The sequence below is a fragment of the Budorcas taxicolor genome, chromosome 10, assembly GCF_023091745.1.
Source record: "Budorcas taxicolor isolate Tak-1 chromosome 10, Takin1.1, whole genome shotgun sequence".
Taxonomy (NCBI): Eukaryota; Metazoa; Chordata; class Mammalia; order Artiodactyla; family Bovidae; genus Budorcas; species Budorcas taxicolor.
Genome location: NC_068919.1, coordinates 8,667,561 through 8,692,785, shown reverse-complemented (window position 1 = coordinate 8,692,785; position 25,225 = coordinate 8,667,561). Strand labels below are relative to the sequence as shown.

Here is a 25,225-nt window from a genome sequence, read left to right as displayed (position 1 = left end):
CAAATAAGATGTCATAGTGGAATAAAATCAAAGTCTTCAAGTTGCCAGGCTAATGATACTTCCACTCTGCCCCCACTGTTTCATGGTAACCACCAAAATGCTCTCCCATCAAAAACAGAAGCACAGAACACCACATTTGCAAGCCTTTTAAAGAGAAGATAGTGGAATACATTAACTTGTGGTTAACTTTATCTCCTGTTCCCTACCTCACAATTCTGCTTATAATTTAACATAAGACCTGTAAATATATACCATGTGCTTGAGAGAATGGCAGCTAAACCAGAAAAGTTAAAAGCCTTTGTTAGAAATTCTGAGATTGTGAGTTATTTTTAAATAAAGAGGCTAATCAAGAGTTTACAAATTCCTCAAACGCCTCATTTTATCATTTTCCTCTATATCTTATTCTCCAAAGCCTCCTTCAGAATCTAACATAATATATTTAGCCACAAAAGGAGACCAAACTAATTAAGCAGTCTCTGTAGCCCCTCTATTAGAAGGTGTGTCTTTCAGTGTGGACTTCCCTGTTAGTCAAAGACAAGATAAAAGCGGCAATGCCAGAGACTAAAGCAGCAAGGGAGAGCAGGAGAAGGGGCAAGAGGTCACTCTTGTATGTTGCTAACTCGTGTCCAACTTTTCGGCAACCTCACGGACTGTAGCCTACCGGGCCCCTCTGTCCATGGGACTTTCCAAGCAAGAATACTGGAGTGAGTTGCCATTTCCTTCTCTAGACTCTTGTATATGGTTAGGTAAATCAAGGACAACTTCCATAAACTAGAAGGATCTTCCTGGACTACGATGATGTTTTACTAAAGCAGAGACAGAGGTCTGGGTCCTTGAGTAAGAATGAAAAATAATAGAAGGCATCAAGGTGCAGTAGGAGAAAACTGACTGCAGATCCAAGATCTGTATTCTGTCCCAACTCATACATTAACAAGCTGTGTGATGATGGACAGACATACTATTATTCTGGGTAACCAGTTTTATGACATGACAGGTAAACACATAGCTTCTAATACCTATCCACAGACATACCCTGTTGATGATGGTTGGAGATGTAGGCTGCTTGAAACCCCAGATTTCTTTGGTCTTGTGTCTCCTATTTAAAAATATTTCAAGGAAAATCTCACTTCCAGGGCCTGTATGTCCCCGAGCAACTTATTTTATCCTCTGTGAACCACAGTTTCTTTTTGAATCAACCCTTTTATAAGAATAACTAGAGAATTTGGGAAGAATATTTTTAAAAAAACATCCATTAGAAAGCATTAGTGTGATCACAAGGCAGTGAGACATTGTCAGGTCAAGATATGGGAGAGAAAGAAAGGTGAGAAGCAAGAACGTGGCTTTTGGTGCCCACATCCTCTCAAGGCCATTGACAACTCAAAAGCAGCAGATGACAAGCTGAGCAGAGCTTCTGTACATCTCACAGAAGTGGAAGGACAAAACTGGAAGCTTGGGGCCCACTAAGGAGTAAGGATCTTGGTAAACACCTTAGGTTTTCAGTTGAGCAGCAACCTATGACGTTTCAGTGAGCTACAACCTACAAAAATAGGATTGACCTGGAAACAGAATAGCCTTCATATGGAATGAAATCTTTCTTTGAATCATCTCTATCACTGACTGAAGTATTATCATCTCTCCCTTGTCCAGCTGCAATCTAAAAGCAAAAGAATATTCTATCTGAAGGAATATGCGATCATCTGGAGTCTCAATATATCTCTCAAACTGCTCAAATATAATGTCCAACATACAATAAAAAATAACTGGGTTACAATGAAAATAAGATTGACTAAAGGGAGACAATAATTAAGTATACACATAGAAAATCCAGATAATGGAGTTACCATACACAGACTTTAAGATAACCATGGTTAATATGCTCAAAGAATAAAGAGACAAGATGTAAAATTTTGGTACAGAACTAAAAATTATTAAAAAAGAAATGGAAAACTTCATTTTTCATTAATGTACTAAAAATATAATAATTAAAAATAGTCACAAATGGGTGGGTTTATAAGACTATGAGACACAATGGAGAAAGAATTAAAATAAATGTCAGAAGACAAGATCCAGGTTAAGGCACAGAGAGACAAAAGGATGGAAACCTGTGTGGAGTATATGAACCATCTGATACACAGAGAAAAGGCATCACGTATATGTAATTTCAACCCCAGCAGGGCTGGAAAGAGAATGGGGCAGAAATGATATTTGAAGAGGAAATGGCTGAGAATTTTTCAGTAGTGAAGAAGTGTATCAAATCACAAATTCAAGAAGCACTATGAACCCTAAGAAGAAAAAATACAAAGAAAATCAGATGTACCCGCACTATAAAAGAATTGTTGAAAGCAAAATGCAAAGTGAAAATGTTTAAAAATAGCCAAAGTCTTTAGCAGAGCAATAGTCAAGACTGGCAGCAAACTTCTCAACAGAAATAATGCGAGGTAGAATACAATGAAACGATATCTTCAAAGTGCTGAAATAAAATACATGACAACCTATAATTCTACAAAAATAATAACAAAATAGATGTTTCAGACAAACAAAAACTGAGAGAATTTTTCAGTAGAGGAAATACTAATAGACCTTTAGTCATTCAAAGACAAATGATCTCAGATGGAAGCTCACAGATTGGAAAAAATAAAAGATAAATGTGTGAGTAAGTCCAAATCAATTTTGTGTTTAGATAACAATGACAATGTCTTCTTGAATTTAAAAATATAGAGTGTTAAAATACATGACAACAGGAGAATAAAATGAGTAGGGAAATAATAAGAGGATAGAACGCTGACAAAGAGCTGACCACCAATCTTGTCTAAGGGACCAGAAGATGGAGCTTGAGGCAATGAGTGTTGCTAGGCAGCAACAGGAGCATTTCAGCAAGAGGGGACCAGAAAAGGGGGATTCTAAACTCTTCCCAAAGCTCTGGCTGACTCTTGAACCACAGAAGAACAGGGAAAACTCCAAGGAGTCCAGCTAAAGATAAAAAAGCTTAATTGAGATTTGAGCTTCTATACACCTTAGAGGACAGAGTATTTACACTTTGAGTCTAATCAAATTAAACTGCCTGCAAAAAATAAACCAAAAAGTCAACATTCTTCAGACTAAAACAGAATTCAGAGTCTCCTCAACATATCATTCTCAATGTCCATGATATAAACAATGGCAACCCAGAGATAACCCAGATATTGAAATTATCAGACAAGACTTTAAAGCTGCTATTATAATTATACTTAAGGAGGTAAAGAAAAATATGCACATAACAAGTGAAAAGAGAAGATATCTCAGCCCAAAATAAAAAAGGAAAAAAAGAACAAGTGAAAATATTAGAACTGAAAAATAGAATATCAGAAGTATTCACTGGATGGGATTAATATCAGAAGAGAGATTTCAGAAGAAAGTTCATGAACATGAGAGTACATCAATAGAAGTTATCCAATCTGAATAAAAGAGAAAAAGATTGAAAAAAAAAATAAACAGAGACCTAGGGATCTATGGGCAATATCAGAAAGGTCTAACATATTGAGGATTAGAGTTCCAGGTAGAGAAAAGAGATAAAGAATGGGAGATTAAAATATTTAGAAAAAATACAATAAAATTTTCCAAATTTTCTGAAAGCCATATGTTTACAAGTTTAAGAAGTCAAAATCACAAATGAGCTAGAGATGAAGAAAGTTACTCCATATGAACAATCTGCTGAAACCCTAAGAAGAAAGTCGCCAGAGAAAAGCAGCACGTTACACACAGTGGGACCATGACTCAGATGTCTACTGTATTTTCATGAGCAACTGTGCACAGAGGAGCCACAACGTTAAAGGTAAGACATTCCTGAACAGAGGAAAATGAAGGCAGTTCATGGCCCACAGACCCGCAGTCTAAGAAATGCTAACATAGCTATTTCAGGATTAAAGAAATGATAAGAGACGGGAGCATGACTGCTGAGTGAATAGAAAGTATCAGATATAGTACACGTGAAAGGTTCCTTCGTCCGGGTTAACACAGGCAAGAAGTATAAAAAGTAAAATAGTCAGGGTTTTAAAAGAAAATGTAGGAGACTATCCTCATGACCTTGGGGGTAGGGAAAGACTTCTTAGACCACATGAAACTTCTACTCATCAAAAGACATATTTTTTATTGCCCAAACTGGGATGATTCTTAGAAGGAAAGAGAACATAATTAGTTATTACTCTGGAAGACTTGGAGAAGGGAACAGCTACCTACTCCAGGATTTTGGCCTGGAGAATTCCATGGACGGTATAGTCCATGGGGTAGCAAAGAGTTGGACATGACTGAGCGACTTTCACTGGAAGACTAGGCATATACTCGGATAGTTAGGCACAAATTGGAAATATGGTGACATTACTCATCTATTCACAGGTAAATGCCCAACAGGAATGTGCCCATAGGTGAATCAAAAGAAATGTACAAGAAAGCTCGTGGTAGCATCATTTATAACAGTCGTAAACGGTAACATCCCAAATATTCATTACCAACAGATTGAATAGTGGTATAATTATGCAATGGAATACTATGCAGCAATGAAACTGTCTTAAACACAGCAAAATGCAACATGAATTCATCTCTGAAATATAATATTAAGCAAAAGAAAACAGACATAAAATAGCATATCCTTTTGATTTCATTTACATAAGGTTCAAAAATGAGCAACACTGCTGCACGATTTTATAAGTCAAAATAGTAAAAGAGAGTAATGATTAAGAAGGGTTTCTGGGGGTACTGGTTCTATTTCTTAACCTGTGTGATAGTTACAAAAATGTCGACTTTGTGATAATTTATCACACGGTATACTTAAGATTTTCAAACCCAGTTTGGATATTGTTCTTCAATTTAAAAGCTTATAAAAATGAAACCTAGACCTGAATGTAAAATGCAAAACTACAAAAGTCCTAGAAGATAAAATAGGTCAGATGACTTTTTAGTTGGAACACCAAAGGCACAACCCATGAAAGGAGTAATTGATATGCTGGGCTTCAGTGAGATGAAAAACAATCTACTCTGCAAAAGACTGTATCAAGAGAATGAGAAGAGAAGCCTCAGAGAAAATATCTGCAAAAGACATGTTTGATATAGAACTGTTAATCAAAATATAAAAATAACTCTTAAAACTCAACAATGTAAAAAATAATCTGATTAAAAATGGGTGAAAGACTTTAGCAGACATCTCACCAAAGTAGATGGTATCAAATAAGTCCATGAAAATATGCTCCATATCATACGCCATTAGGAAATTGCTAATTAAAACAATGACATACATGCATCCATTAGAATGCTGAAGATATAAAATATGATCAACGTGAAATGCTGATCAGGCTGTGGAGGAACATGAACTGTCATTGCTGGTAAGAGTGCAAAATGATATAGCCCCTGTGAAAGACAGTTTGGTGGTTTCTTACAAAGCTAACAAAATTTTTATAGCAATCATGGTTTTTACACTGACCTGAAGGAGTTGAAAGGGATTTCCCTGGTGGTTCAGTGGTAAAGAACCCCTGCCGCTGCCAGTACAGGTTCGGTCTCTGGGTCAGGAAGACCCCCTGAAGAAGGAAATGGCAGCCCACCCCAGTATTCTCGCCTGGGAGATTCCATGGACAGAGGAGCCTGGTGGGTTACAGTCCATGGGGTCACAAAGAGTCAGACACGACTTAGTGACTAACAAAGGAGTTGTACATTTACAGAAAAGTATGCACCTGGACCTTTAGAATAGCTTGGTTCATAACTGCCACAACTTGAAGGCAACCAAGATGTCCTTCAGTAGGTAAAGGCGTGAATAAACTGTGGCTCACCTAAACAATGAAACATTATTCAGTGGTTAAAAAAAAAAAAGACATGAACTCTCAAGCCATGAGCATTTAAGGGAGAACCTTAAATGCGTATCAGTATGTGAAGGGGGCCAATTTGAAAAGACTCCGTACTGTATAGTTCCAACTTCAGGACTATGGAAAAGATAAAACAGCAGAGACAGGAAGAGCAGTGGTTACCAGGGGTTAGTGAAGGAGAATGAGTAGGTAGAGAAGAGGCTTTTTAGGGCAACACGTGATATTATAATGGTGGATATATGGCATGATAGCTTGTCTAAATCCATTGAATGTACTCCACCAAGACTGAACCTTCATGTCAACTGTGGACTCTGGGTGACAATGATGTATCAATACAGGTTCATCAATGTTCAACAAACACACCACTCTGGCGGAGGAGGCTGATGGAGGCTGGCTGTGCATGTGTGGGGATTTTGGGGGGTTGGTATATGGAAACCCTCTGTACTTTCTACTTAGTTTTGCTGTGAATCTAAACTGCTCTAAAAATAAACTATTTAAAAACAAACTATTTCAGGACTTTCCTGGTGGTCCAGTGGTTGGGAGTCCACCTGTCAATGCAGCGGACACAGGTTCGATCCCTGTTGCAGGAAGATGCCACGGGCTGAAGGGCAGCTAAGCCTGTACACCTAGGGCCTGTGCTCCATGAGAGGGGCCATCGCAGTGAGCAGCCGGCACACCCCAACTAGAGAGTAGCCCCTGCTCGCTGCAACCAGAGAATGCCTGCAGGAAGCAAGCAGCAACAGAGACCCAGGGCAGCCGAAAATGAATGAAGAAATCAGTAAAATTAACTCATGCTGAGGTTTGACAGAAAACAACAAAAATCTATAAAGCAATTATCCTTCATTCAAAAAATAAATGAAAAAACAATAAACCACTTCAGTTCTTACTTACATAACGTAGAAGATACACAAATAACTTGTATTCTCATCAATAATCTATCCACACTGATATGAAAACACTTAAATTCCATGGAATTTCATAAACTCCTAGTCTGGGAAAAGGCAGGGCTCACCTGCGGATTCCACCTGCAGGCCCAGCGTGGACAGCCCTGGGGCATGCCCCTCTCACAAAGGAGCCCTCACTGAGCACTTTCTAAGGTTGGCCTGCAGTTTAGGTCCTAATTCTTGTGACATATCCCTTTGCTTGGCATTTTATGGTTCCACTGGTTGGGGATTCAGGACAGGCTGACCCGGGAAGCCATCTGAGGCAGCTTGGCTCTCTGCCACATCTGGCTTCTGCCTCTGGCTACCAGGCAGGGTTCTCGATTTCTAAGTTTTCCTAAGTCGGCTGTACATTGCACCACCAGAGCTCAGAATGTGCTGTCAGGGAGGATGACTCACAGCCTAACAGCCTTTCCCAAAACCCCAGCTGCTGCGGTACCAGCGAGTGTTGCCAGCACCGCCTCCTAAATGGAAGCAGAAGGCCCCAGAGGGTCCCGGGGCTGCCAGAAGCCACGGCAGGTTCCCAGGAGCACAGGATGGGAGAACGCCCTCCGGTGCCCTCTCCTGTCTGACTTCCAGCCAGGAATGCTTAACGACACATCATGACAGGACCAGCGCTGGCAGATGGCCAACTTATTCCTGTCCAAACGCTGCCTGGAAGAGTAGGGGCTCTTCTCACAGTCACTCGCTTTGGTTCAGGAGCTCTTCTGGGAGAGAGTGGAAGTGTTCTTCCTGGCTTCTTGAGGAGATGCATCCCACAGGCCAGATGGGAAAGGAAGAGAGCTGAACCAGGCTGGGGCACTCACTCTGGCCTGTGACTGGTGCTTGGGGGTGGGAGGCGTGCTTGCAGGTCACCTCTGTGCTTGCAGGGGCTGCCTCTGTCCAGGGCAGCCTGGTGTGGAGGTGAGGCCTACAGCATGCGGCCAGACTGCCGGGGACTGCATGCCGCTGGACACCTACCTGCCAGGGGGCCTTGGGCAACTATCTAATCTCCTGAACATGCCATTTCTTCATCTCCACGTTGGAAGCCATAGTACCCCTTGGGTGATTTTGAGTATTAAATGGCTAATCTACAAAGTCTGTAGCAGAGTGTCTAAAATGCAAATTACTCAATAACTGTTAGCTGCCACACCAGTGCCCCCAGACTCTGACAACCTCAGACCCAACAAATGACTCCACCTGGCAGACGGCCGTGTGTGTGTTTGTGTGTGTGTGTGTGTGTGTGAGTGCACATAGCAGAAGCAACACCTACAGTGGGTCAGATGATAATGACCAGAATCCCCAAATCTGGAGACGGTAGGCGGAATACTGTCCTCCAAAGAGGTCCAGCTCTTCTTCCCCAAAACTTGCGTTACTCACACGGCAAAAGGGTCTTTGCAATTGTGACTGAGTTAAGGATATAGAGACGGGGAGATTATTTTGGATACCAGAACGGGCCATAATTGTAAATACAAATGTTTTTGTAACAGGCAGATGTGACCATGGAAAAAGGCAATGTGGCATGAAAGCAGAGATTAATGTGGCCACAAGCTAAAGAATGCTGGTAGTCAACAGAAGCTGGAAAAGGCAAGACTGAACTCTCCCCTACAGCTTCATGAAGAAACCAGCTTTGTCAAGGCCTAGATTTTACTCCATAAGATTCATTTCAGACTTCTGGCTTCTAGAACACTAAAAGAATAAAAAGTGAAAGTGTTAATCACTCAGATGTGTCTGACTTGGCAACCCTGCACACTGTAGCCAGCCAGGCTCCTCTGTCCATGGGATTCTCCAGGCAAGAATACTTCTACAGGGGATCTTCCCAACCCAGGAACTGAACCCAGGTCTTCTGCATTGGAGGGAGATTCTTTACCATCTGAGCCACCAGGGGAGAGAATAAAGTTCTGTTGTTTTAAACCACTCAGTGAGTAGCCATTTGTTACAGCAGCAGTAAGAAACGGGTACGTTATCTCGGAATCCTGCCAACGACCAGCGTCCAGACAGACGAATGGAGGTCTGGAGGGAGAATGCTGGCAGGACCCTCTCCGTGTCACAGCACATCAGTCAGGACTCCGGGCTGAGTTCTAGGACCCGGGGAAACCGGCATGGAGCTGAGGCAGGGACCGAGCCTCAAGGACAGCGCGCTGATGGACAACAGCAAGGGACTGGCACTGCTCCATGCCCAAGCTGATGGCGGTGGGCACCCCTCCAGGCCTTGGCAGGAGGGCCTGCACCCACACACATACTGCCAGCCTCTGTCAGGGTGAGCGCTGGGCCAGCTTGTCAAAGTGTCCTCTGCAGGCTGGTACTAGCCTGGAAACTCTTCTCCAGCTGCAATGAGATAAGGATGAACATTGAGAATAACTGCTTAGAAACTTAGAGCAATTTGGATTGCCTTGATATTTTTGGAAATGTAATTTTACTGCTGCTGAATCTTCTGATAAAATATTTCAGCTTGGGTTTTATATGTCTTTTATAAAAAGTAATTTTTCTAGTAATCCATTTTGATTGTATTTTATGAATACTTGTTTGTAATAAATTGGAAATTACACACACATATACACTCACAACATTGGTCCTCTACCACCAATAGGGCTCCTGAGAACCACACTGCAGGTGGAAGGGAGGAGGCTTCTGGACAGCCAGGTGTGATCAGCCAGTGGTTCCAGCAGACGGCTGGCATACAACTGCCTGAAAGAGGAAGGCCAGGTGCCCAGAAGACAATACAATGCCCAGGCTCCATGACGGGCTCTTTGGTACACAGCCTAACACCCGACCACCTGCCCTGCATGGCCTTAGGGATGGTCCTACCTCTCAGATGATAAAGGGGATGAAGGATAAGGCTCTCAAGGGCATACCTTTCCTCAGCACCACCTTCCTGCATCATCAGGCACTTCCAAATTACCTGCACTTCCTCAGTGCACACGACCAGAGCTGGGGAGCATGGCGGGTGGCAGGATGAAGCGCATCCAGCAGGAGACATTGCTACCCATAACCAAGCAAGGGGCAGCTCACTCCCATGCTGTTCAGGTAGTGCCACGCCACTCACGCACAGGACACTAGGCTGTTCTTTTCTCAGTCGTGCCTCCGGATAACCCTGAGCGACTAATACTGCCGCTCTCACTTTAAAGAAAACCCAAAGTTGGCTCAGAGAAGCATGTACCGGGTAGTAAGTCAAGTGCAGGCTTTGGAAGGAAGACCTGTATTCAATTCTCATCACTAACCAGTAGGGTAACCTTGCAGTTATCTAACAGTTCTGGACTTGAGTTTGCGTATTTATAAGACATGGATACTAATACCTTCATCACAGAGTTCTTATAATTAAGTAGTTAAAGCAATGTCTGGAAAACACTTAACATTTAGCACCTGGCCCGAAGTTTCCAATAAATACTGACCTTAATAAGGGGGGGAGGGGAAGATGGGAGCCACAGCTAAGGTGTGAAAAAGCTCTAAGGACAGAGATCAAAAGAATACAACAATGAGAACGTCAAGATGGAAAAATACAGAATAAAATAAAAGCAACTAGCATGAGAATAGCAACTGCAGCTCAAGTCATGCACCACATTTTGTAAATACAATTTAAAAAATTATCCTGTTTACAATCACATCATCAAAGAACTGGAAATTCAGAATTAAGCAAGTTTACCTTTTTGACCCTCCTGAATCTAAAGTCTCTCTTCTTATTACATATACACACTCATCAGAGCTCCACATAATCAACAGTATTTAGCAAAATGTGACATTAAAATATAATTATGGATGGAACAAAAACACTTTAAGAAAGCAATTAAAATGATTTCGCAAGCTGGGGTACATCTATTTGATTTCAGATGTTTACAGCGATTGAAGTGTGACACTGACTACCGCCACAGTCAGGAGTTTCAGGAGCCACACACGTCCTGTCCTCACATCATGCATTTCGTATCCTGTATGAAAGGGGAATTGTTTGAAGTACCAGTTTATACTAAGCAGGTATCTGCTGGGAAGAGAGAAATTAAAATGAAGATTGATTCTATACTGTTTTCAGTATTAGCGTTAATATGCCAACCTGTCCACTCAAATATTTGAAAAGCTTTTCTCTCTTTAAAGTAAGATGGCATCTTGTTATGATCTCAAGTAGAAGTCTTCAAAGACACTTGGCCCCATGATTTTTATCTCAGAGGAACACAGGAGATGAAAAAACTAAAATGGACAGTCCTGAGCAAGACCATTATTAAGGGTTAAGAGATGTGTTATGACAACTTAGCATGACAGCACCTTCTCTTCTTAGGCCGAGGTCAGGAAATTGGGTTCCTACCTATCAGAACCTCAGAAGGGCAAGACAATAGCCCAAGTTCTGAACAGAGGGTCACACAAGGGACTTTTTCTATAGAAAAGCGACAGTCAATTCGGGCCTTAACTCAGCCAACTGCATATACAAGCAGGGAAAAATCCAAAGCCACACAGACCCAGTGGTCACCCCAGAAAATGAGCCAGAGCGGTAACCTGAGACGGAAAGAAACGTGAGACCATCCGGTGCCCAGGCAAGCAGCTCTGGTAGCCCCAGCAGCCTCTGAGCTATGGCTTTGGAGCCGCGCTCAGCAACGGAGCTCACCAGGCCAGCCTTGACCCAATACGGACAGGTATATGTTCTGCATGGTCCGAGTAATAGATAAGCTCTTCAGAAGAACTCTACAAAGTGGAGGTTTGAGATAACCACTTAAGCAATTTAGGCCCTTAATCATACAGTTACTATACTCATATTCTGAACTTCACTCTTTTACGTAATTAATTCAGCACAAAGGATAACAAGCACATACTACTTGCTTCAGTTCAAAAGATGATAGATAGGTATTTATACGACAGTTTATATCATTTTGAAGTACCTTCTGGTGTGTGCACAGGATAATGATTACTTTTAAGATGTTTAGTCTTGTGTGGTTAGATTCTTTTTTTTCTTCGTTGGGATACTTAAATTCAACATTTTATAAATTATCTTGGAAGCACTTTGTATTTGGGACACAAAGACTTGTAATCCTCAAAACAATTCTCACAATGTGTCCGATCTGACTTTCCCCGTGGGTGGGTTCTTACAAATTCACAGAGTAACTAAGGAGAATGACACAGCACTGAAAGCAATTAAAAGCAGGTGCCTAAGTTTTTCTGTCGAGTCATGGTAGTATTTCACTCAAGATACTTTTCTTTTACTCCCAGGCTTCACATACTGAAGAATGTTGCCCTCAAACTGACCAGAAGACCACCTTCCCAGTCTTTCCTACAATTTGCTGATAACTCAATGGTGTTTGCACCCTCGTGGGAGGAACTTCTAGATGTTCTCTTAGAAGTCAAAGATAAGATCATGAATGGGCCTGAGTTACCTTAAATTTAAAAAGGGAAAATGGCAGAAAAGCAAAAACAGAGGAATGGTCCTGTTTTGGTAAAAAGATAAAATGGGGATTGTATGTGAAAATTAATATGGACCTTCACTATGGGTAAGGAGGAAGTACAAAGCATTAATTGGGAAGGATAGATTTCAAGCTGCTAATAGTGAATATCTCCAGGGTGGGGCTAGAGGAGTAGGTCTTCAGGGAGAGCAACTTCATAGACATGTATGTATGGGACACACGGGAAACAAGTGTCTATGTGTGTTTACATGTTAAACACACATATATATACATTTATATGCTTTTAAACTGGTGATAGTATAGGTGAGTTTTACTTTTTGCATTTCTCAGTTTTTTCAAAAGATTTTGTTTAAAAGTAGGCCAGTAGATGAAATTTCTGAACACATCGTTTCATTTGGTTCTTAACAAAACCTTGCTCTCTCTACCCTCACCTTTTTCCCTCGCCACACCCCTACTACTTAAAATGCTGACATGGGCTTTTATTGGTATCACACTCTGTATGGCTTAGGTGAGGTATGCTCTTGGGCACTCAGGGATATCAACTGCTAAAACCCTAAACTACTGGGACTTCCTTGGTGGTTCTGTGGCACCAGTTCAATCCCTGGTCAAGAAAACAGATTTCACATGCTGCAACTAAGGCCCAGTGCAGCCAAATAAATTTAAAAAGAGAAAAAAAAATCCTAAAATACTGAAATTTCCATGTTTTAAGTTGTAAATCTTCCAACATTAAATTACTCTTTATTTTTCCATCTATTATTTCTCATTGAGCACTGTGCCTTTCTAATTATTGGATGAAGGGAGAATACTTGATAAAATCAAATTAGTCCTCTGAATTTATGCTGAATTGGAAATCTTAATGTCCCCGGAATGTCAGGGTGCTATTTGTTTCCCCACGTGTCCCATACATTTAGCAGGGGACCTGCCACAGCATTCCAGGTTCCTATATAGTACTGTTCCTTGCAGCATCAGACTTTACTTTCACCATCAGACACATCCACAGCTGAGCATCATTTCTGCTTTGGCCCAGATGATCCATTCTTTCTGGAGCTGCCCTTTGCTCTTCCAGGGGCATACTGGACGCCTTCTGACCTAGGGGGCTCACCTTCTGGTGTCGTATCTTTTTGCCTTTTCATATTATTCACAGAATTCTCGAGGCAAGAATACTGGAGTGGGTTGCCATTTCCTCCTCCAGTGGATGACGTTTGGTCAGAACTCTTCACTACGACCTCTCCATCTTGGGTGGACAGGCACAGCATGGCTCATAGCTTCATTGAGTGATGCAAGCCCTTTGCCATAACAAGACTGTGGTCCATGAAGGGGAACCTAAAGAAAAATATGCATAGGAACCTGGAATGTTAGGTCCATAAATCAAGGTATATTGGAAGTGGTCAAACAGGAGATGGAAAGAGTCAACATTGACATCTTAGGAATCTGTAAACTAAAACGGACAGGAATGGGTGAACTGAATCTAGATGACCATTATATCTACTGCTGTGAGCAGGAATTCCTTAAAAGAGATCTAGTAGCCCTCATAGTCAACAAAACAGTCTGAAATGTAGTACTTGGGTGCACTCTCATAAACGACAGAATGATCTTGGTTCATTTCCAAGGCAAACGATTCAATACCACAATGTTTCAAGTCTATGCCCCATCCACTGATGCAGAAAAAGCTGAAGTTGACCAGTTCTATGAAGACCTACAACACCTTCTAGAACTAATATCAAGAAAAGATGTTCTTTTCATCATAGGGAATGCAAAAGTAGAACATTAGAATAACAGGGAAGTATGGTCCTGGAGTACAAAATGAAGCAGGGTAAATGCTAACAGAGTGTTGTCAAGAGAATACGCTGATCGTAGCAAACGCCTTTTCCCAACAGCCCAAGAGACAACTCTACACACGGATATAACCAGATGGTTAATACCAAAATCAGATTGATTATATTCTTTGCAGCTGAAGGTGGAGAAGCTCTATACAGTCAGCAAAAACAAGATCGAGAGCTGACCGTGGCTCAGATCATGAGCTTCTTATTGCAAAATTCAGACTTAAACTGAAGAAAGTAGGGAAAACCACTAGACCATTCAGGTATGGTCTAAATCAAATCCTTTATGATTACACAGTGGAAGTGACAAATAGATTCAAGGATTAGATCTGATAGACAGAGTGCCTGGAGAACTATGGATGGAGGTTCATAGCACTGTTCAGGAGGCAGTGACCAAAACCATCCCAAAGAAAAAGAAATGGAAAGGGCAAAGTGACAGTCTGAGGAGGCCTTACAAATAGCTGAGAAAAGAAGAGGAGAGAAAGACAAGGGAGGAAAGGGAAAGATATACCCAACTGAATGCAGAGTTCCAGAGAATAGCAAGGGGAGACAGGAAGGCCTTCTTAAATAATGCAAAGAAGCAATGGAAAACAACAGAATGGGAAAGACTAGAGATCTCTTCAAGAAAACTGGATATCAAGGGAAGATTTCATGTGAGGATGGGCACAATAAAGGACAGAAACAGCAAGAACCTAACAGAAACAGAGGAGACTCAGAAGAGACGGCAAGAATGCACAGCACCATACAAAAGAGGTCTTAATGACTCGAATAACAATGACAGTGTGGTCACCTACCTAGAGTCGGACACCCTGGAGTGTGCAGTCAAATGGGCCTTAGGAACCACTGTTATTAATACGAACAAAGCTAGTGGGTGTGATGGAATTCCAACTATTTCAAATCCTAAAAGATGATGCCGTGAAAGTGCTGCACTCAGTATGTCAGCAAATTTGGAAAACTCAGCAGTGGCCACAGGACTGGAGAAGATCAGTTGTCATCCCAAAGAAGGGCAATGCCAAAGAATGTTTAAGTTACTCTACAATTAGGCTCATTTCACATGCTAGAAAGGTCATGCTCAAAATCCTTCAAGCTAGGCTTCAAAAGTATGTAAACCGAGAACTTCCAGATGTACAAGTTAGGTTTAGAAAAGGCAGAGGAACCACAGATCAAATTGCCAACATTTGCTGGATCATGAAGAAAGTAAGAGAATTCCAGAAAAACAGCTCCTTCTGCTTCACTGACTACACTAAAGCCTTTGACTATGTTCAGTTCAATTCAGTCACTCAGTCGCGTCTGACTCTTTGCGACCCCATGAACCACAGCACGCCAGGCCTCCCTGTCCATCATCAACTCCCGGAGTCCACCCAAACCCATGTCCATTGATTTGTTGATGCCATCCAACGATCTCATCCTCTGTCATCCCCTTCTCCTCCTGCCCTCAATCTTTCCCAGCATCAGGGTCTTTTCCAATGAGTCAGCTCTCTGCATCAGGTGGCCAAAGCATTGGAGTTTCAGCTTCAACGTCAGACCTTCCAGTGAACACCCAGGACTGATCTGCTTTAGGATGGACTGGATGGATCTCCTTGAAGCCCAAGGGACTCTCAAGAGTCTTCTCCAACACCACAGTTCAAAAGCATCAGTTCTTTGGCACTCAGCCTTCTTCACAGTCCAACTCTCACATCCATACATGACCACTGGAAAAACCATAGCCTTGACTAGATGGACCTTTGTTGACAAAGTAATGTCTCTACTTTTTATTATTTTTATTTTTTTTACTTTTATTTGCATTTATTTTTTGTGGCATTTATTCACGGGCCATAAGTTTTTGTTTCTTCAGTTTCTTCTGGGATATCTTTTTCTTCTGTGCAACCTCCTCTTCTGGTTTAGGAACAATCTGTTCTTTTTCAGTAAGGATCATCTCAATGTGGCAGGGAGAGCTCATGTAGGGGTTGATCCGACCGTGCGCTCTGTAAGTCCAGCGTCGCATCTTGGGGGCTTTGTTCACTTGGATGCGCTCAATGACCAGAGAATCTACATCTAAGCCCTTAAGTTCAGCATTACCCTGCATTTTTGAGCATGTGTAGTAAAAATTCAGTACTCTTTTTGGGCCATCGACCCTGAGTCCAGCCCCACTGTTTGGCCTGTGCACACCTGCCAACTCCACCGTTGTAGCGGCGGAACGGCACACACTGCTTCTTTAACGTGACGTCCTTCAGATACTTGGTGGCTTTTCGGATATGCATACCCTTTATGGCCTGGGCGGTTTCACGAGTGTTCTTAAAGTGTACACGAAGATTTGAACCTCTTGATTTGCATGATTTTGTGGGGTTTTCTGAGTCAAGTGAATAGCGCACCACTTTTAGGAGTCACCTCAGGCCGCTTACCGGAAAAGCTGTCTCTACTTTTTAATATGCTGTCTAGGTTGGTCATAACTTTCCTTCCAAGGAGTAAGCATCTTTTAATTTCATGGCTGCGATCACCATCTGCAGTGATTTTGGAGTCCCAAAAAATAAAGTCTGACACTGTTTCCACAGTTTCCCCATCTATTTCCCATGAAGTGATGGGGCTGGATGCCATGATCCTAATTTTTTGAATATTGAGTGTTAAGCCAACTTTTTCACTCTCCTCTTTCACTTTCATCAAGAGGCTCTTTAGTTCTTCTTCACTTTTTGCCATAAGGGTGGTGTCATCTGCATATCTGAGGTTATTGCTATTTCTCCCGGCAGTCTTGATTCCAGTTTGTGCTTCCTCCAACCCAGCATTTCTCATGATGTACTCTGCATATAAGTTAAATAAGCAGGGTGACAATATACAGCCTTGACGTACTCCTTTTCCTATTTGGAACCAGTCTGTTGTTCCATGTCAAGTTCTAACTGTTGCTTCCTGACCTGCATATAGGTTTCTCAAGAGGCAGGTCAGGTGGTCTGGTATTCGCATCTCTTTCAGAATTTTCCACAGTTGATTGTGATCCACAGTCAAAGGTTTTGGCATAGTCAATAAAGCAGAAATAGATGTTTTTCTGTAACTCTCTTGCTTTTTCCATGATCCAGCAGATGTTGGCAATTTTGATTACTTGTTCCTCTGCCTTTTCTAAAACCAGCTTGAACATCTGGAAGTTCACAGTTCACGTACTGCTGAAGCCTGGCTGGAGAATTTTAAGCATCACTTTACTAGTGTGTGAGATGAGTGCAATTGTGCAGTAGGTTGAGCATTCTTTGGCATTGCCTTTCTTTGGGACTGGAATGAAAACTGACCTTTTCCAGTCCTGTGGCCACTGCTGAGTTTTCCAAATTTTCCAATTTGACTATGTGGATCACAACAAACTGTGGAAAATTCTTAAAGACATGGGAGTACCAGACCACCTTACCTGCCTCCTGAGAAACTTGTATGCTGGTCAAGAAGCAACAGTTAGAATTGGACACGGTTCAAAATTGGGAAAGGAGTATATCAAGGCTGTCATCCTGCTTATTTAACTTATATGCAGAGTACAGCATGCGAAATGCTGGGCTGGATGAAGCAATAGTTGGAATCAAGATTGCTGGGAGAAATATCAACAACCATGGATATGCAGATGATACATTGTAATGGCAGAAAGTGGAGAACTAAAGAGCCTCTTGATGAGGGTGAAAGAGAAGAGTGAAAAAGCTGGCTTGAAACTCAACATTAAAAAAACCAAGATCATGCCATCCATCACTTCACGGCAAATAGAAGGGGAAAAAGTGGAAACAGTGGCAGATTTTATTTTCTTGGGCTCCAAAATCACTGCAGACAATGACTGCAACCATGAAATTAAAATTTGTTCCTTGGAAGGAAAGCTACGACAAACCTAGACAGCATATTAAAAAGTGGAGACATCATTTTGTCGATAAAGGTTCATATAGTCAAAGCTATGGTTTTCCCAGTAGTCACGTATGGATGTGAGAGTTGGACCATAAAGAAAGCTGAGTGCCAAAGAATTGATGCTTTCCAATTGTGGTGCTGGAGAAGACTGTTGAAAGTCCCTTGGACTGCAAGATCAAATCAGTCAATTCCAAAGGAAAACAACCCTGATTATTCATTGGAAGGACTGATGCTGAAGCTCCCATACTTTGGCCACCTGATGCGTGGCCAAAGCCAGCTGACTCATTAGAAAAGAGCCTGATGCTGGAAAAGATTGAAGGCAAAATGAGAAGGGGGTTGCAGAGGATTAGATGGCTAGACAGCATCACCGACTCAGTGGATGTGAACTTAAGCAAGCTCTGGGAGATGGTGAAAGACAGGGAAGCCTGGTATGCTGCAGTCCATGGGGTCACAGGATCAGATATGACTCAGTACAACAACCAATGGCACAGCATGGCTGTGTTGCCAGGAAAACTGCAGCTGTAGCTCTAAACAGCAAACCCAGAGCCTAGCATGGTAAGTGGGCTCTGTTCAATAGTAAACAACCATTTGTGGAATGAATGAAGGAATGAATAGCAATCTGTGAACATGTCCACAGGAAGGAAGCAGGAATTAGTGGAAAGAGCACAAGCTTTGGAATAAAATCGGTTACATACTAGCTCTAGGGCCTTAAGCAAAATGATTAATTTTTCCAAGCATCAGTTTCTTTACCCGTTAATGGGGATACTTCCCTACTTCATCAGGTTTTCATGAGGATTGAGATAAAACACATGTACCTAAATACTAGCAAGCATTCAAGAAATAGTAGCTTCTCCTTTTTGTGGATACGGACATGACTGAGCAACTTCGCTTTCACTTTTCACTTTCATGCATTGGAGAAGGAAATGGCAACCCGCTCCAGTGTTCTTGCCTGGAGAATCCCAGGGACAGGGGAGCCTGGTGGGCTGCCGTCTACGGGGTCGCACAGAGTCGGACACGACTGAAGAGACTTAGCAGCAGCAGCAATCATTATCCAGGCTTTCCTGGTGGCTCAGTGGTGAAGAATCTGCCCTAATGCAGGAGACATGGGTTCAATCCCTAGTTTGGGAAGATCCTTGGAGAAGGAAATGGCAACCCACTCCAGTATTCTTGCCTGGGAAATCCCATGGACCAAGGAGCCTAGTGGGCTACAGTCCATGGAGTCGCAAAAGAGTCAGACACAACTTAGTGACTAAACAACAAAAACTGTTATCTAGAGATGGAACCATCTGGCATGATACTGTGCTTATGAAAATCAAAACAACTCATTTGAGAATATTTTGTCCACCTAGAATGCCTTTTGCATTATTTCTGCCTATCAAACAGAACCTCAAGGTCAAACTGAACCATTGCCTTTGTCTTAAAGCTTTTAGCCTCTACTCCCATTCCAGCCAAAAGTGAGTTGTTCGCCCTCGGTGAGCACAGTGTCTCCCCTCTCTTACAATATGACTTACATTGGTGAGTTTACAATTATTTCTGTGATACTGCCCTTCCTAGGCTGTTCCCTGATAGCTCAGTTGGTAAAGAATCTGCCTGCAATGCAGGAGACCCTGGTTTGATTCCTGGGTCGGGAAAAGGGATGGAAAAGGGATGGGTTACCTCTCCAGTATTCTTGGGCTTTCCTTGTGGCTCAGCTGGTAACGAATCCGCCTGCAATGCAGGAGGCCTGGGTTCGATCCCTGGGTTAGGAAGATCCCCTGGAGAAGGGAAAGGCTACCCACTCCAGTATTCTGGCCTAGAGAATTCCCTGGACTGTATAGTCCATGGGGTTGCAAAGAGTCAGACACCACTGAGCGACTTTCAGGCTATCAACTCCCTGAAGAACAAATAATTTCTAGTTCATGACTGCATCCACTGGAAAAGGAGTTTTCCAGCTAATAGATGTTTAGGAAATTTTTTAAAACCTAAACTATTAAGAAACTTGACCTTATTTTCCCATAGGAAGAATGAGACAGTAGGTGATTACATAGCTGGTCAAGAAACTGATTTGAAATAAATTACAGATAGAATTAAGGATAGAAGCAAAGATTCAATAACTCTGAAAATAACTACACATTAATAAAATATCAAATAATAACTACAAATGGTAAAACTGGACTTTAGGTTCCATAAAATGTACATTAAAATGGGAGCTGGCATATACAGTACATTGATCACAAAGGCCTCAGCACAGCACAAAGGCATACACATAACCTAAAAATAAAACTCTGCCCTTTCATACATTTTTTCTAACTTATAAAACCAGCGATAACAAACACAAAGCTTTCTTACAACTAGAATGATTTGGATAAGCTAGTTTCCTCAAAACGATGGCTTCTTTCCCCCCACCTTATAACTACCCTCATGGCCACAGAGCCATTCAACACCATTCCTCTGCCTCCATCCTGCCCTCTGGCCCTTCCCTTCCGAGCACAGAAAATTCTGTCATCACTTCAATATGGTGCTGGCTGGGATCATTGGCTATGTTTGCCCACTTTATATTGAGTGACTCTCTCTCAACCACAGGTTCTGCTCTCAACTATTACACCTTCATTCCCGCTCTAAGGCTAATCTCAGACACTAGTGTTTACTGACCACTTATTTTGTGCCAGACACCATGGTGAGTCCTTCAGAGATCACCAACCAGCCCCAGCCTTGCAGATGGTGATTGGGAGCATACAAAGGGTGGTGGGCCAATGACATGGGGGCCGGGGTAGGCTAGGAAGTCTTTGCAGAAGGAGGTTTAAAGGACAAGTCAGACAAAGAAGAAAGTGAAGGAACCACATGTTCCTGGGGCATCGAGCTGTGAAAAAACAGGCCATGTATGAGGCACTGCAATTTTTTTTTTTTAATTTCTATTGGAGTATAGTTGATTTATAAAGTTGTTTTAGTTTCAGGTGTAAGTAAAGTGAATCAGTTCTACGTGTGTGTGTGTGTGTGTGTGTGTGTGTGTGTGTGTGTCTCCACTCTGTTTTTAAGAATCTTTTCCCATATGGGCCATTACAGAGTACTGAGCAGAGCACCCTGTGCTACAAGTAGGTTCTTCTTGTTTTCTATTTTATATACAGTATTCCCAGCAAATCTTTTGATAATAAATCAGCCAGCTCTGCCATGACCCTCCTGGGAGACTGGGCAGCTAAGAATATTAGAACAACCAGAGTCAATCAAGGTCACTTGGGCATTCTCTCCGGAAAGCACAATTACATCGACTTATCTGAAGCCATTACCCAGTCTAGCCTTAGCCTGTGAATTCTCAGGCATCCTAACATTTTAGCAGTATTCTCTTAATACAGCCTATCATATTCCGATGACTGCTGTTCCAGCCCTCCCCCCAGCCCTCCCCCCTCCCCCCACTCTGCAGGGAGCCAAGCCAGCATTCCAGGCTCAGGGACAGCAGGGGGCCAAGGTTCAGACCAGGGTTCTCAAATTTTCACTTGTAGACGTACCACATAGGGATGGTGTCCAAACGCAGGTCAGGTTCAGCCCAAGGCTGTGGCCATCCCTAGACTACACTTCTAACAGGGTTTCACACACTGCTGTTCTGAGGACCACACTTTGAGTAGCAAGACTCCTGCTGAGCGGAGTTGGCAAGTCACACTGAGTGACGCCCGCCTCCCCCACACATCAGCTGAGTAACCCGCTCTGAGCTCCAGGTTTCTCATCTTAAAACACGAAGTAACTAGAAAGCACAGGTTAGACGGTGTAGGAAGCACCTGGCACCTGGTCAGCCTTCAAGAAAGGGTGGCTCTCACGGGTAGACTGAGTGCCTTTTGGGACATCCACCACTGCCTCAGTGACTTTTCCTTCCACTTCCTTCTACCCATTCTTGATTCTACTCTTTCTGGCCTACTCCTTGGCCATGTCCTGTCTATTATTCCCTCTTTCACTAATATTTCCACCTGCTTTCAAAAACGTCATTTTTCATGTCTTCAAAAATGAATTGCCTCCGTGACCCTAAGCCATCACCTTCTTTGTTCCAGGTGCAACTAGAAAGTTGCAAGAAGTCTCTACCTGCCTTTGCCTCATCCACAGCCCACTTCACCACTGATCTCCAAATGGAAATCCCATGGCCTATGACATCCTTTATTTCTTGATGTTGTTGAACTGTTAAATCCTTTACTTCTTAAAATTGGTGGCCCACCACTACAGTGACTTAGGAAGAGGCAAGTAAAAGGAGGGACCTGACCACTGAAATGCAGTTATAGCACATCCCTTTACAGTTTGGAGTCTCTTCTGCTGGGAGTTTGGCCAGTGTTCCCACAATGTCATCATGTCAGGGATTCCATGAACAGTTTTAAGCCCAAGGACTGGCTGAATTCCTGAGCAAATGGCAAGGGATGAGCCTGTATTCTACACTTGGAAGGGCAGTTTTCAGGAGGTTTTTGACATCCTGTGGGACTCCAAAGCACCTCTCTACCACCCAAACCCATCTAGCAGGTGAAGCATGCCAGGGCAACTGGAGTCACTCTGAGAAAAAGTCTCGATCCTGCCCGCCCTGCCGCACCTCTCAGAGAGAAGTGGGGTCTCTGGTTGGTTCTTCCTTCTGTTCAAGGAGTTCTTCACATGGTCTGGTGGAGGAAGACTTCCCAGTCCCACCCTGAATGGGGGAGGGCAAGATTTAACAGCAAAGCCATCAACAGTCACCACACCATCCTCTGTGTGCATGCATCCCCCTGCTGCTGCTGCTAAGTCACTTCAGTCGTGTCCGACTCTGTGCGACCCCATAGACGGCAGCCCAGCAGGCTCCCCCTGTCCCTGGGATTCTCCAGGCAAGAACTCTGGAGTGGGTTGCCATTTCCTTCTCCAATGCATGAAAGTGAAAAGTGAAAGTGAAATCGCTCAGTCGTGTCCGACTCTTAGCGACCGCATGGACTGCAGCCCACAGGCTCCTCCGTCCATGGGATTTTCCAGGCAAGAGTACTGGAGTGGGGTGCCATTGCCTTCTCCAACGCATCCCCCTAGGCCTCATCAAGCAAGGTGGCTAGTCAAGCCTGGGATTTAGGAGCTCCAGGATCCCTCGCCCTAATACATCGTCAAGTCAGTCTGTTGCTTAACAGGTGCTAAGAGCACAGAGTAGGGGTGGGAGTGAAGGGTTAAGAGGGAGCGTGGGAGAAAATGAGATGCTGAAAGTACAAAAGCAAATGAAGCTGCTCAGTGGTCAACAGGGGTCACTATCCTTCAGCTGAATAACTTCTCCCATTCCTAAGGCCCAATCTGTCACCTTTTGTCCACCAGGGTTTTTTTTTTTTTTCTCCTTAATGTGAAAATTAAGGACAATCACTAAACAACTGTAGTGGGTGATACACATTGTCCTGTAAGGAGATCTCTTCAAGGAATCTGCTCATTGTTCATGTGTTCCAGGAAACATCTCATTCTAATCTCCAACTAAATAAACAATTTCCAGATTCACTTGTAGACAATTCATTTGCTCACTAAGGACTCTGCCATCACCTGAACTCTCTCCTGATTGCTCTCATAGGCCATCTCTTTGTAATCACTTCACAGCATACAAGAAGTCTTATGAAAGCTGCCCACTGTCTGGGGACTGGGTCACCATGATGACTGAAGAGGCTGGTAAGAAACCTTGATTAAGATCTTGATCTGAAGAACAGGGAACAATGTGAGAGTCAGTAAGGGATGAGATAGAGCAGGGGCTTCAAAGTCAGGCGGGCACAGTGAGGGCTGCTAGGCGTGCTTCAGACTCCAGAAGAGAGACCTGTCTCACTAACCCTTGTGAGATCCGTCAGGGCAGATGGGTGCTCAGGGCAGCCTCTCTGAAGCTCAGAAAAGGAGGCACGACTCAAAAATGAGGCAACACTCTCACTTGAACCTGCTGTGCGATGTTTTCTTGATATTTTTAACATTGATGCTAAACCTCCAGGAAGTAGGAAGAGGTGAATGAGTCACTCAGCTGATCAATGAGCAAATCTGAAGGCAGGAGAATGTATCAGGTGGGCTTAAGGGATAGAGAATGAATCAGATTCCATAATTAACTTTCAAAAATTCATGTTGTTTTGAAAAACATTGTTTTATTTTTTACCAATGTTTTGCAATAATTACTTAATGCCTACCAAACTTTCTTATTCAGGAAGACTCTCTAGAGAAAAAAGATTAAGAAAATAAGGATTAAGGCTATAAATGGGCCTACAGAAATCTGTAATTTTTTCAGCTCATTCAAAGGCTTCTGCATTGGAGGCTGTGACATGATTTGTTGCATGAAATTAGTTCACTAAATATGATCCTCATCTTTTAACATTTTATTGTTAATGATTTTCTATAGATTTATGATGTTGTATAATTCAATGCCCAATAAACCATTCTTTAAGTTGTGTGGAGATATGCAGTTTTCCACATTATGAATTTCTAGTAAATTTTAAAAAAAACCACATTCTCACATTTACTATATCCTGTGAAAATACTAAGGAAAGAAGCCTGAGGAAAGGCCGAGCTCTCCATCTGGTTAAACACTGGCTCAATGTGTGGAACAAAAATCCTTGTAGATGACTTCGACTAGGTTTTCAAAAACTCAATTCAGCATTACATAATATTTGTGATTTGTCAAGTAGAATTCTCCACAGGAAACAAAGCCAAGAAATAATAAGAAAAACAGAGGAAGAAAAGAAAAGGTGTAATAGAAAATAAAGAAAAAATAAACAATAAATAAGCCCCATGTTTCATCCTGGAGGGCTTGAAGGCAAAGTCCTCCAGACTTAAACTAGGAGGGCAGGAAAAGAGACAGCTGATTCTCACCATCCACAGTAGTTATGGTCTATAAAGTCACTGCGAACACTGAATTAATAAATACTGAACCGCCGCTCCTAGGGGAAAGCTAGGGTTAGGTTCCTGTGAGCCTCTGGTCACAACATTTTTGTCAACCAACCTCTATTATAACCTTGTTTTACCTGTGTTTCTGCTGACAGATATCTTGTTTAATACATTGTTGATTGATTAATATTCAACACTTGGCCAAGAGCACTGGAACCCATGACTGAAGGAAGCTTATCTAAAACATGTATGTTCTTCATGACACAGCACAGCTTCCGTGCACTTAGACACCGTGCACCAGACAGCACTTCCACACGGTGCTTAGGGGCTCCTTCAACAGTGATATCACCAACGAGAAGCACCCAAATGTGGAAACATCACACTAAACAGACTGTGAGACGAGGACACTTGTTTAGAGACTAGAACAGAAACGAGAAGGCAGAGAGATCCCTTGTTCAGCCTCTCCGCCGGGGACGTGTATATTGGATGATCCAAACTGTTCACTGCTCTGCGCATGTCCAGGAGTGACGTAAAAGCACGGCAAGTAGTGATTTGGGGTTATAAATTAATTTTAGGGCACAGGCAAATACAGGATGCACAAGGAATGAGGACTGACTGTACCTCTCTTCCGCCTCAGG

The 25,225-nt window shown here is 42.6% G+C and overlaps 1 protein-coding gene and 1 pseudogene across 2 annotated transcripts in view; both read right to left on the bottom strand.

Moving 5' to 3' along the window:
• The window catches only part of PDE8B (phosphodiesterase 8B), a 274,177-nt gene that overhangs the window by 122,923 nt on the left and 126,029 nt on the right, over positions 1-25,225 (bottom strand). The gene's annotated exons all lie outside the window — the stretch shown is intronic.
• On the bottom strand, positions 15,723-16,321 carry LOC128053735 (60S ribosomal protein L17-like; annotated as a pseudogene).